Here is a 13,302-nt window from a genome sequence, read left to right as displayed (position 1 = left end):
GATTTTGAATTTTGATAAATTCTCAGAAGTTAAATTTCTCAGATTTTGTTCTCACACACTCACTGCCAGCGAGTCAATACTGACTCATAGCAACCCTCTGTGGTTTCGGAGACACTAGCAATTTACGGGTAGATAGCCCGGTCTCTCTCCCGTGGAGCTGCTGGTTGTCTTGAACTACCGACTATGCGGATTGCAGCCCAACTCATAACCACCACACTATCAGGGTCCACAAATTTCATTAGGGAATATCCGTTATTTACCATTTATTATGCTTATATGTGACCCATTCATATTTTAAAAATGAATAAATTGAAATATAAAGCCTATCTAATATCACTTCCTTTCAAATCTGAATTTCCCATTTTAATATTTTACCTAGAATAAAATATTCCCAACTGTTACAAGGTATCTGTCTTATCTCACTCTGAATGTTTACTGTTTCCATTAATATATCAATGCATTACCAGAATCAAAATTCATTACTTATGTTAACACTCCTGTATCCCATTTTCTGCAATAACATTTGTATGAGGTTGTTTGGAAATTTTAGAAGTGTCTGAATTCTGTGCCTTCTAAATTGTGACCTGTCTTTTTCTTCCATGGATTCTTCAGATCAACCTACGCCACCTCCTCAGATCAGTCTCACTTGGAGTCCCTTAGCACAGTGCCATTTGCAGCCTATATTCCAGCAGCCTCCTGCTCTTTCATTCCTTTTTAGCCACCCACAACAATTGTATGACAATCCCAGATTAGCTTCCCCACAGTGTGGCTTCCCTTAAGGTGCTCAGACTTAACAGAGCATGAAGTAGTGGAAGAGGGACGGGCCTGGAAAGACCCCAAGGCCTAAGCCCGGGTCCAATTTGCTAGCTTGTTGATGTGGGGCAGTCAGTCTTTGGGCCCTCACTGTTCCAATCTAGATCACTTCTAGTGTATGCACCCTGCCTGACTTATCCAATGTTTGGAATAATAAAAATATATAAGAAAGCAGACTGTGTATAGATAGCCGGACACTACAACAAAGATCTGAAGGATGACATAAAATGGAAGTGGATGGCTATCCTGGAGCCCAATGCTTCAAAGAAAAGGATAAAGCAGATCAAATACCGATCAAAGAGACAATGACAAAAGCTAAGGAAGCATGCAGAGTGGTGAACTGGATATTGGTGCAGCACAACACTGTTCACATTAAAGTGGGAATCAAAGAGCCAGCTCTGCTAACGCATTTCAGTGACAGGCAGCGAGGGGTAGGAGAACACTTCCCTTATCTTGTATAGCCTCCTAGTGACCTCCCCAATCACCACCCACTCCACAACTGCACAACCCCCCATTTCCTTGACTTCTGCCAGTGGTGTGCCATTTTTTGGGGTGTCCCCCATCTCCCCAGATCAGGTGTCTTGCTGCCCCTGCTTCCATGGTCCACATCATACACCAGTGCATGATGCCAGACCGGGAGAGACCAATCATTGCACCTTAGGTAGCTTCTCACGAGGTTTTAAGATGCAGTCACCACTTACTAAAGTAGGCTATAGAACATTGCCTTTGTTACCTATGTTATGCCAATAGACCTAGGTTCCCCAACATATTTGGCCTATCACTCGCTGTCCAGAATAAGAAAATTACTCAGTGCCCCCTGGCAGTTAAAAACTTTGGTACGATAGCCTATAATCCAGGATAAAATGTAGCAATCTATTTTTGCTGACTCCCTGGGTTGGTGCAGGATCGCTGGTATCTTAGTGGTTACGCGTTGGGCTGCTAACCACAAGATCAGCAGTTCCTAACTAGCAGCCACCCTGCAGAAAAAACAAAGATGAGGTTTTCTACTCCTGTAAAGAGTTACAGTCTTGAAAACCCATAGGGGCAGTCTCACCCAATTCTATAGGATCACTGTGAGTCAACACCACTCCGTGTCAGTGAGGGGTTTTGTTTTTGTAAATCGCTCTAACTCCATCTACCCCAGGGGACAGTTTTGCCCACTGATGGAAACACTACAGTAGATCTTGGTGTTTCCCAAGACTATGGTTCTGATTCCGCTGGCCCAATGATGGATTAAAATTTATTTCTAAGGTAGGTTCCTTCCTGCTCCTTGCCCTTACAACCCACTGTTCCTCCACATGTTGTCTGTCTGCTTGCTTTTGGTTCTGAAAATATTTAAAGGTGTTGTAGCTTATGCATGATAGTTGCCTGTTTTCTGGCTAATGCTTTCACCAGTATTGTATTGTTTTTCCCCTTTTCTTTTTAGCTCTTCCTCTCCCCTTCTTGCCTCCACTTCTTTTTTCTTTTGGTTCCATGTAGCAGATACCCTGTTACCAAAACTACAATAAGAAAACTACTAGACAGTAGAATGATTCAGCAAAGTATCAACATACAAAAATCCTTCAGCTTCCTCTGCACTAACAAATAAAATTCTGAGAAGGATATCAGGAAAACAATAGCATGTAGGATAGCCACCCCAAAGATGACATGATTAGGAATAAATCTCATCGTAGATAAAGACCACTTCTACAAAGAAAAGTACAAAACATTACTATAGAAATCAAGAGAGACCTACATTAGTGGAAGAATATGCAATGCTCATGGATAGGAAGACTTAGCATGAAAATGTCAATGCTACCCAAAGCAACATACCGATATAAAGCAATCCCAATCCACATCCCATCATCATTCTTTAAAGAGATGGAAACATTTATCCCCACCTTTGTATGAAAAGGAAGAGACAACAGAGAAGCAAATTACTAAGACAGAAGAATAAAGTAGGAGGCCTTCTTTGGATCTCAAAACCTACTATATAGCCATTATGGTCAAAATCAGTACAATGATATACACATAGGCCCATGAACAGAATTGAGAACTCAGAAGTAAATTCATCCACCTAGGAAACCCGATCTTTGGGAAAGGGTCGAAACTCATTAAACAGTGAAGAGAACAGACTCTTTAAAAATTATGCTGAAAATCTGGATATCCCTTTGTGTACAAATGGAACAGGATCCATACTTCTCATCATATTAAAAAACGACAACAAGATGGTCAAAGACCTAAATGTAAAACCTGAAACTATGATGATTATCAAAGAAAAAATAGGACCAACCTTCAAAAAATAAACTCACTGCCTTGAGTCCAGGCTGACTTATAGCAACCCTATAGGACAGGGTAGAACTGCCCTGTGAGTTTCTGAGACACTAACGCCTTCCAGGAGTAGAAAGCTCTGTCTTTCTTCCTTGGAGCAGCTGGTGCTTTTGAACTAGAGACCTTGCAAATCACAGCCCAACTCATAAGAACTCCACTGCCAGGGCTCCCCGCAGGGGCAAATTTATGTGGTGTGTTAGTCTTGGTAGACTAAAGAAACAAATCCAGGGAGACACGTGTACAATAAAGAGTTTTATATACAAGAGCAACTGTACATTAAGAAAACATCCCCGGCCATCTAGCTCAGAAGCAACAAAGCCCACATGGAAGAAACACACCAGCCTATGCTATCACGAGGTGTCGAAGGGATCAGGTATAAGGCATCATCAGAACAAAAAATCTTACCATAGTGAATGATGGGGGGAGTGTGGAGTGGCGATCCAAAGCCCATTTGTAGGCCACTGGAGATCCCCTTGCAAAGGGGTCCGGGGAGGAGATGAGCCAGTCAGGGAGCGATATAGCAAGGATGAAAAATACAACTTTCCTCTAGTTCCTAAATGCTTCCTTCCCGCCCCCACTATCATGATCCGAATTCTACCTTGCAAGTCTGGCTAGACCAGAGGATGTACACTGGTACAGATAGGAACTGGAAACACAGGGAATCCAGGGCAGATGATCCCTTCAGGACCAGTGGTGTGAGTGGCGATACTGGGAGGGTAGAGGGAGAGTGGGTAGGAAAGAGGGAACCAATTATAAGGAACTATATGTGACCTCCTCCCTAGGGGATGGACAACAGAAAAGTGGGTGAAGGGAGACGTCGGACAGGGCAAGATATGACAAAAACAATTTATAAATTATCAAGGGCTCAAGAGGGAGGGGAAAAATGAGGACCTAATGTTGGGGCTTAAGTGGAAAGGAAATGTTTTGAGAATGATGAGGGCAATGAATGTACAAATGTGCTTTACACAATTGATGTATGTATGGATTGTGATAAGAGTTGTATGAGCCCCTAATAAAACCATTGAAAAAAAACCACCAAAAAATACCCCAGCCCAGTCCAGGTCAAGTCCATAAGTCCAATATTAGCCCATATGTCCAATACCAATCTGTAAAGTTCTCTTCAGACTCACGAAATACATGCAATGGTGCCGAATGCAGGAAGACCACAGGCCAGTGGGTACAAAGTCTTGTGGATCCAGTGGCGGTAGAAGCATCTCAATGCTGGCAGGGATCTCCATGTGGCTTCTCCAGTTTCCAGGGCTTGGGGTCTATCAGCATAATGCCATGTGACTTGTCATTAGAACATCTCTCAGAGTGAGCAGAGAGAGAGAGGTGTCTCCCACCTCCAACAGGAAATACAGGAGTCCCCAGAATTCTCAGAAGACCATGCCCACACAAAGGACTCATTGGTTATATCTTAATTGACAGGCTTCATTCTTAATACTCAAATTGACGAACGATTATATAACCACCACAGGTGGTCTGAAAAATGACACGCACACACTATCAAACAGCTAAAAGTGTACAAACAGCAAAAGACTTACTCAGATGTCTGGGGCTTTTCTAAAAATTAAACATTTATACCCATCAGAAGACTTCCCCAACAAAATAGAGAACCTATTCTCTTGAGAAAACTTTTGGCAGCAGAATTGGACGGGGTCTAATCTCTAAAATTTATAGAAAGTTTCACCATGTCACCAGCAAACCGATAAACACCCAGTTAAAAAATGGGCGGAGGATGTGAGCAGACATTTCAGCAATGAACATAGATGACCAACAAACACACAAATATGATCATTTGCCGGTAAAGAGAAACAAATCAAAACAATGTGAAAACATCTCACCCCAGCATTAATAATGGCATACGTTTTAAACAGACAGACCACATCACAGAGAGGAAGACCACATGCTGAGGTGCTGGCAGCTGGGAGGGTGAGAACAATGAGACATCATGCATGGCTGATCTCAAGCCAAAGACCAAAGTCGCTGCTGTTGAGTCAATGCTGACCAATAGTCACCGTGTACGGCAGGGTGAACTCCTGTGATTTTCAGACTGTGACTCTTGATGGGAGTGGAAAGTCCTATCTTTCTCTCTTGGAGCAACTAGTGGTTTCTAACTACGACCCCTGCATGTGGCAGCCCAGTGTGTAATCACTGTGCCACCGGGCTCCTCAGAAACTGCTGGTAGGACTGTAAAATGATGTCATTGCTCTGGAAACGGTACGGTGCTTCCTCAAAAAGACATACCATATTAACCAGAAACCCCACTACTAGGTATTTATCCTACAGAAATAAGAGGCACGGCAGAAACAGATATGTACATACTTTGTCCATTGCAGCAGCATTAAGGGCTAGAGCCCAGGTCACTAATTTTTTTGTGGGGTGACCTATTTACCTTCTATAAACTTCAGTTTTCTCATCTAAAACAGGGATATTATGGGCATCTATGTCATGGTGGTTATGTGTTGGGCTGCTAACAGCAAGATCAGCAGTTCAAAGCCACCAGCCAGTTTTGCAGGAGAAAGATGAGGCTTTCTATACCCCTAAAGAGTTACAGTCTTGGAAATTCACAGGGGCCGTTCTACTCTGTGCTATGCAGTCACTATGAGAATTGACTCGATGGCAATGACATTTTTTTTGGGTATCCAGGTCATACATGTAGATACATGCCTCATTATTTTTAATGTCTGAATAATTCAATTTTCTGAAGATTTATCAGTAATTTAAATAATTCTTCAATTGTTAGATATTTCATTGATGGGAAGGAGGTTTGTTATTTTACAGTACTGTAAACAGGAAGCATTGAAATAAATAAAGCAATATGTACAAAGGAAGATTTATAGCTACAGCCCTGGAAATAGAAACAGTAGGTTAAATGCCTAGAACTTATATCCAGGGATCATGGAGTGTATTTATTTTAACTTTTGGTTATTAAATTTCAATAGATTTTAATTGATACTACCAAAGACAACTGTTAGTTTTTTAAAATTTATCCTCACTTGTACTAATTCTGACAATCATATGTATCTAATTTTGGTGTTATTTGCGTTTATTCAATTACTAATGAAGTTGAGCACCTTGACCTACTATAGTATTTCCCTTTGGAGTTTGCTTTTTCATGATGTATAAGATTATATTAGAGATATTAACCATCTCTGTTTCAGGTATTAGCTGTATTCTTTCATTCATCAATTCGATTATAGAAGTTTTCACAACATGAAAGGGACATGTGACTTTATGAAATCATATCTATTTATCTATGTCTTCTGTGTTTGAATTTTTCTTAGAGTGCTCTTCTCTCAAGCCCGACTTCTCTTCTGAATTCTAGATTATCTAATTGCCTACACGTTACCTCCACCAGTCTGTGTAGTTGGTATCTCAAATCCAGTAAGCCCTCTGACTGATCTTTACCCATAATATGTACCATCCTCTGCTATCCCTATCTCACTTGATGGCAATGGGTCCGTGCTCATGGGATTCCCTTGTCTGGTGGTGTAGTGATTACGCATTGGGTTGTGATCCACATGGTCAGCAATTCAAAATCACCAGCGTCTCCACAGGAAAGACTGGGCTTTCTACTCCCAAAACGGTTAGCCTTGGAACCCCCAAGTAGTCACTTTGAGTAGGTATTGATTTGATGGCATTGAGTTTGGTTTGGTTCACCATTAGTTTGAAGCACCTTGCTCGATAGAATGACTGGGTAACCTGTTAATCTGCAGAACTGGGAAAGACAGATGCCTAGTATTTAAAGTCACCCCCTTTGTGGTATATTGTTATGGCAGCACTAGGAAGTTAAGATCATATACCATACTCTTCAAAGCTATTTAGTATTGGGCTGTTGTTTCTCTATGATTAATATGGTGTCTGAAGTGCAATCAGGCTTTCTCAATGTTGTTGTTGTCCCTCCTCTGTCCTAGGCATGCAGTGTTTCCTTGCTCTTAAAGGGTGCTACTAGTCCAGTATCCCTCCATCTGCTAGATAGGGAGCTCTGCTTTTAGCACGTGGTCAGTCTTGCTGGGAGTTTTCTGCCTTTCCCTATCTGTCATAGACAACTACTTGGTGCTGTATCTTTGACCCCTGACAGTTCTGGTTCCTTTTCCAGGGTTAGGGAATGTTTGCTTTTGCCGCTTTTCCAGTAATGATGGCTTTGACTGTATCCTGGAAACATGGGTTTTCTGTTCCTTTTCCAGCAAGTTGGATTTCTGCTTTGATACAGAGAATTGTGTAGGGAGGTGGACAGGCATTTTGAGTGTCTCCCAGTAGTTATTTCTCTTTTGCATATGTGACTTACCGAGGGAGTACCTCTCCTGTCTCTTTTTTAAAAGCATCTAGTGGGGAGTTGTGAAAAAGAGCTGGTGAGTGGAATTGAATTCTTTTGGTCCTGGGTTCTCACCTGTTTTAAATGGACAGACCAAGTAAACAAGCAAACGAATGACCATTGCCACTGAGCTAATTCAGACGCACAGAGACCCTACAGAGGGTTTCTGGAGCTGGACATCTTTGTGGGAGTAGTCTTATCTTTCTCCCCTGGAGTAGCTGTGGGGTTTGAACAGCTGACTTAGTGGTTAGCAGCTCAGTGCTGAGCCCAGGGTATCGACAGGGCTCCTTGCATAGTAACCAAAATGAGCACTTAAGCAATGGTTACAATTTCAGCTGGTTTTTTCTTACCCACTTGTGTGGTTGTTAGCACAGCACCACTTTCTGCTGTACCAAATGTGCACCTATTAGCTTGTCCCTCAGAATTCCATGCACTTGATTCCCATGCACCGTTCTCTGATTTATGCAAGAAAAGTAATAGTCTATACACTATATGACATTTTCTTATTGCTAAGGCGAGAGTAGCACTTTGCATCTTTCTGTTTCCTAGGAAGAAGCCCAGGGCTATAGAGATAAAATAAATATAGTTTTATTTATTGAGCTCCTATTCTCCCTCAGTCACAGTGGTAAGCAGTTTATAAACATTTATTCTTATCTTCACAATAACATCAAATGCTAGGTGTTATTGTTCCCATGGTACACATAAAATAACAGGCTTTTTTCCAGAGGCCAGAAAAGAAGTGCCAGAATAAAGATTCACACCTAGTTTTGTCTGATTCGGAAGCTCCAAGTTTGTTCTTTCCACTACTCATTGTCCCAGTAGAACCAAAGAGCTAAAGGTAAAATGGCGAAGTCAATAAAAACAACGATGTACCATGGCATAAATGTTATTACAGAGGTAAAGTTGGGACTTAAAGAAAAATAACAGGGAGGATCAGGAATGTCTACTTGAGAAAGTGATTTCTAGAAGGTGTCTTGATAGATGAGTAAAAAATAGATATAAATCAATTGATGATAAAAGCCACGCGTTATGCTCCCTTTGAATAAGGGAACATTTTGCTGTTGTTCAGTGCCACGGAGTTTGTACCAACACATAATGGCTAAAGCATTTGATCCCACAATGTGAAGAACATTCTTACCAATCGCCAGCCATTACAGAATCTCGTGGATATATCAGGTGACGTGAACTATGAAGCTACAATGACTAGTTAAACTTCTACAGTGACCACTTCTGGATAATAAAAAGAATGCTCAGGGGCACCCTTTTGCTACACTTGATTCAATAACTGCTCACTGAAAATGCCAGTCATGTTGCCATTGTCTTTGCTTCACCATTCATCTTGGTTATGTGTTTGCTGGTCTTCCCATCTGTAGACTATCACTCATTCTCTTTCCTGGAATCATAGGTGCCATCGAGTCAGTTCCAACCCATAATGACCCTTTGCACAACAGAATGAAACACTGCTTGATCTTGAAGCATCTTCACAATTGTCTTTCGGCTTGAGCGCATTGTCCAGCCACTCGGTCAATCTGTTTCATGGAAGGCCTCCCTCTCTTTCACTGCCCTCTACCAAGCTTGGTTTCTTTCTCCAGGGACTGAGCTCTACTGACAACATGTCCAAAGCATGTAAGATGAAGTCTTGCCATCCTGGACCGTAAGGGGCACTCTGGCCATACTTCTTTCAAGACAGATCTGTCTTCTTATATTTCTATCTAAATATCTATCTTTGTTTCCCATTTATGTCTCCCTCAAGAGGAAGACAATAGCTGTTTTCTCTCTCTCCCTTGCTGTTGGGGCACAGGTATATGACCTAGCTTCATCAGTTAGAAGGTGATAGAGCTGGAATGTCCTTTGTTCCTTATCCGTACTGTGAGCTCTGAGATCTGTGCCCACTGCTATTTGGACTTGACTTGAAGGCGTGTTAGTAACATGACTGGGGGGTATTGTTTTCTACTTTGCCTTCAGGGCAAATTCCCTGGCTTTCCCCATAGATTTGGTGAGCTATTGATATCCACTAATGGATTAATGTTTTGCTTAAATGAGGTAGAGTGATTCTTTTGACTGTATTTAAGAACCCTGTCTGAAACAGGAGCTATCCAGGAACAGGTGGCAAAACTTAGAAGGGAAAGAGCATGACGCATTCTGGGAACAGGAGCTGTTAGTGATGTGGTGTTCTTGGAAAGGAAGGTAGGTAAAAGAAGGTAGTGGAGATGCTGGTAGAACTCACGTAATGAACATTGAGCTATTTTAATCAGGAAGGTCATAGGATCATGTCTACATTTTAGGAAAATCACTGACAGCCATTTAGAGACTGGATTAGAGATGTCAATGAAACAGGAAACAAGGAAACCTATTAGACACTTATACTAGGCAGTGAGAACTCATAAATCTCTGGAGTTAGTCAGTGGAGAGTGAAGAGATCATGAAGTCAAAGAAAGGATTTAAGATATTGGTTGACTGTAAGGATGGGGAAGAAAGAGGGACCTGGGATGGTGATCATCTCTCAGAGATGGGATATTAGATGGATTGTAGAACTGCTCCGTGGCACAGGGAGTACCAGAGGAGGGGGCAATGTAGAGTGAAAGATGAGGAGTTTGGATATGTTGCAACTAAGGGATCAAATGGAGATACCTAGCTGAATGGAGGATAACAACTCCAGAGTTAATAATATATAGGTTATTGTAGAAGTCTTGATGATGGTGACCCACCAGGTGGAATATGTCTGGAGGGAAGAGAAGCGGACAAAAGAATGTCCACATTCAAGGTTGGATAAATGGAGACCATAAAATAGAAAAGAAATCGAGTGAGGACTAAGGAAAAAGCAACAGTACCATCAGTGCCAGTACGTAAAGAGATCAACTGAGTTAGTTTCAAATAGAGCATCTTTTCAATACGGCAACAAGACATGTATTGTTGATGTGGGAAAGAACATCTTGGTGAAATGATGGAGCCAAATAGATGGCAAAAAGGGGGGAGGGGCCCTTGACCCTCATTTCAGTGATTAATTTGTGAAAAGAAGGAAAGAAGTGCGCTATTATTTAGGGGAAGAGGAGAAGGTAGGGGGCTGTAAGATGAATGGCATGTCAGTTGGTGTAAGTGACTCCTCTAACCTGGAGGCGTGACCAATGAGAGCATCCTGGCACTGTAGGGCTGGTGGTATGTCAGCATCTGCAAATTGCTCAGGATAATGCTTGAGCTTGGAATACAAAGGAAGAAAAGTCAAATGCCAAAGTTGTTGATGGATGTGAGGCAATGGCAAAGAAAGCAGATAAAATAAACACGAATGTATTCCATTTTAATAGTATATTTAGATAACATAAACTTTGAAGAGGAAGGATTTTATGTGTGGAGGCAGAGGTGTAAGTGAAAGGATTGTCCTTCCTTTCCATCTCCGTGGGATATTGAAGGATATTTTCAGGAGACAGGGTAATGCTCTGGAGAGATGTTGAACGTACTGAAAGTCTCCTTACTTTGGTTTGAGGGAAACCGGGTGAAGGGAAGGCGCGGGAAGATGAATGGACAGGAGGATGAGCAGTGCAGAAGTGTAGTGGGAAGAGGCCGACGGGATGGTTGGGGTGGTTTTTATGTTGTCCAGGAACCCAGGAGTACGAGTAGGCTGAGTCTCAGTGGTTCAAGGGATCCTCAATGAACTATCACCAGTTCCTGTGCAGAGCCAAGGTTTGATAGAGTCTAGAGGACCCCTTGACCTTCCAACTTCTTTGCCTTCAGACAAGTGGAATAAAACCATTCTTTGAAGGTCGTGATAGAAAGTATAGACTGGAACGGAAAGCAAATATTGATTAACAAGCTTTATTTGGAAAACAGTCTGGAAAAAGAAAGATTTCTCCCAAGCGGTCTCCCCCAGATATATGTTAGACTTAGGACACTGCTTGCAGGTAAATGATTGTCAAGTTACCTCCCTGAAGGCAGTCAGTTGCCAGACAACTGTCTGGTCTCACCTCAGGTAGGGCCCTCTCCCTGCTATTAAGGACAATGGGCTACTTCTCCCTAAAGGCTTGCGACCATTAGTCTGGTCCCTGTAGGTGGGGTTTACACCCTACTGAGAATGGTTTCTGTGGAGATCCAGAAAACAGGTCAAACCTGCTCAGTACATCCAAAGTTAGGCTGCCATCCTGAATCTAGGATTTGCCCATCTTGTCACATGTATACCCTCAATCCCTCCTCTTCCTATTGCGTGGATAGCCCTAGATTATCCCCCTCTCATTGCTGTATAACCTATAGTGCAACCCCTTCCTGTGATGTATGTCCAGGAACCCAGGGCTTGCACGCCCCCCAAAGGTATATAGGCATGAGTTAGCAATAAAGAGCTCTTGGGCTCCCATCTTGGTCTCTCATTGGTTCCTCCTCTCCTCTCCCGTCATCGCTCCCCTGTACCCTTTCCCCTTGTCCTCCTTCCCTCCCCCTCTCTCCAGGTGGACCACCAAGCTGGGCTGAGGTGAGCATGCTACTATGAAATGTGCCTGACTCCATTATTTCAATCTCTCTTCTATCTCTCATGCTGTCTCTGACTTTACTAAAATCTTTATATATATTAACCGTAAAATTGCGCCTATCGAACCGGCGATTAGTTGTGGGGGGCTGGCATTTCTCCACAAAACACGACCCACAGATTTCTTCCAGACTAGAAGAGAGCAAAGAAGCAGAGTGGAGGGGGATCAGAGTAGTGGGGTAAGAGAGGAGCAGAAAAGCCAGAGCAAGCAAGAGAGCAAGAGCGAGGGCAAGGGCAAGAGCAAGAGCGAGATCAGAGGTAAGGAAGCTAAACAAACACAAGTTATTATACCCTTGGGGTGGTGACTAATCATTAGGTTTTGGAGAGGGGGGGGGGGCTGGGTTGGGGGCATCGCTTATCTTCCTGATTCTCAAAGTTGAATGGGGCAGGGTGACATAAACTCTGGCACAGAGGTTTGGCTCTGGTGAGATGTGGGGGTGGAATCCGGAAGGGGATGCTTGTAATGGCTAGGTGCTTCTCCACACTCAGCTGGACCCATTAGGTCCAGGAAAAACAATGCAATAAGATGTCTGCAAATTTCTGTGTACGCAGAGTTATATGATTAGGGTTGTTTTTAGCCTTGAATCCACCTGAGCAGGGGACTTCAGAATTTACTCCCTGTTTGTCTCATTCAAATCAATTACAAATACTGGCTTATGGCATATAAGAATATTTTAACTGGAGTTACGTAGAACATGGGAAAGGAAATACATTAAAGACCATGTATCCGAAAATCACACGAATCACATGTCAAACATTTCTGTACTTTTCTTTTTCTTTTTTTCATTTATGTACTTTATAAGTCCGTTTGTCCAACCAGGAGAACTTTTCATGCAGTCTTCTGTTTTTTATTGGATCCTTTTCCATTATATTTTATTTTTATCTATTTCCCTATTGACTTTCTCCCCTAAAGGTAGTCTCACAGGCAAGAGAAAGATCTAGACAAAGCAACAAATGGGTTTTTCTTATGTAAAGGAAAGGCAATTTAGTCTTCATTGCTATGGAAGGTACAATTTGCAAGTCACATATTTTGCTCTTCACAATTTATCAAGATCATCCTTAAGGAAGAATGGCTTTCTGTGGAAAACAGCTCCAAGTACTAGCTGTTTAGGCAATACATAGACATTACATCACTTACATTTGCATTTGGTTTTACAATTGCTAAATGCTTGTCTACTGGACTATGTAAAATGAAAATCCATTTATGAATGTGCAGTTATGAAGAGCAATACCTTTCATGCCTCATCATATTAATGAGTATTGCCCCACTGTGACTGAGTTGATTCTGATGAATGGAGATCACTAATAAGGAAAATGTAGATGAATTTGAATAACTGAAGTTTTTTTTTTT

This window comes from Echinops telfairi, unplaced genomic scaffold (assembly GCF_000313985.2).
Source record: "Echinops telfairi isolate 266 unplaced genomic scaffold, ASM31398v2 ScPeMD7_7421;HRSCAF=8459, whole genome shotgun sequence".
NCBI classification, from domain to species: domain Eukaryota; kingdom Metazoa; phylum Chordata; class Mammalia; order Afrosoricida; family Tenrecidae; genus Echinops; species Echinops telfairi.
This window is presented reverse-complemented; position numbering follows the sequence as displayed.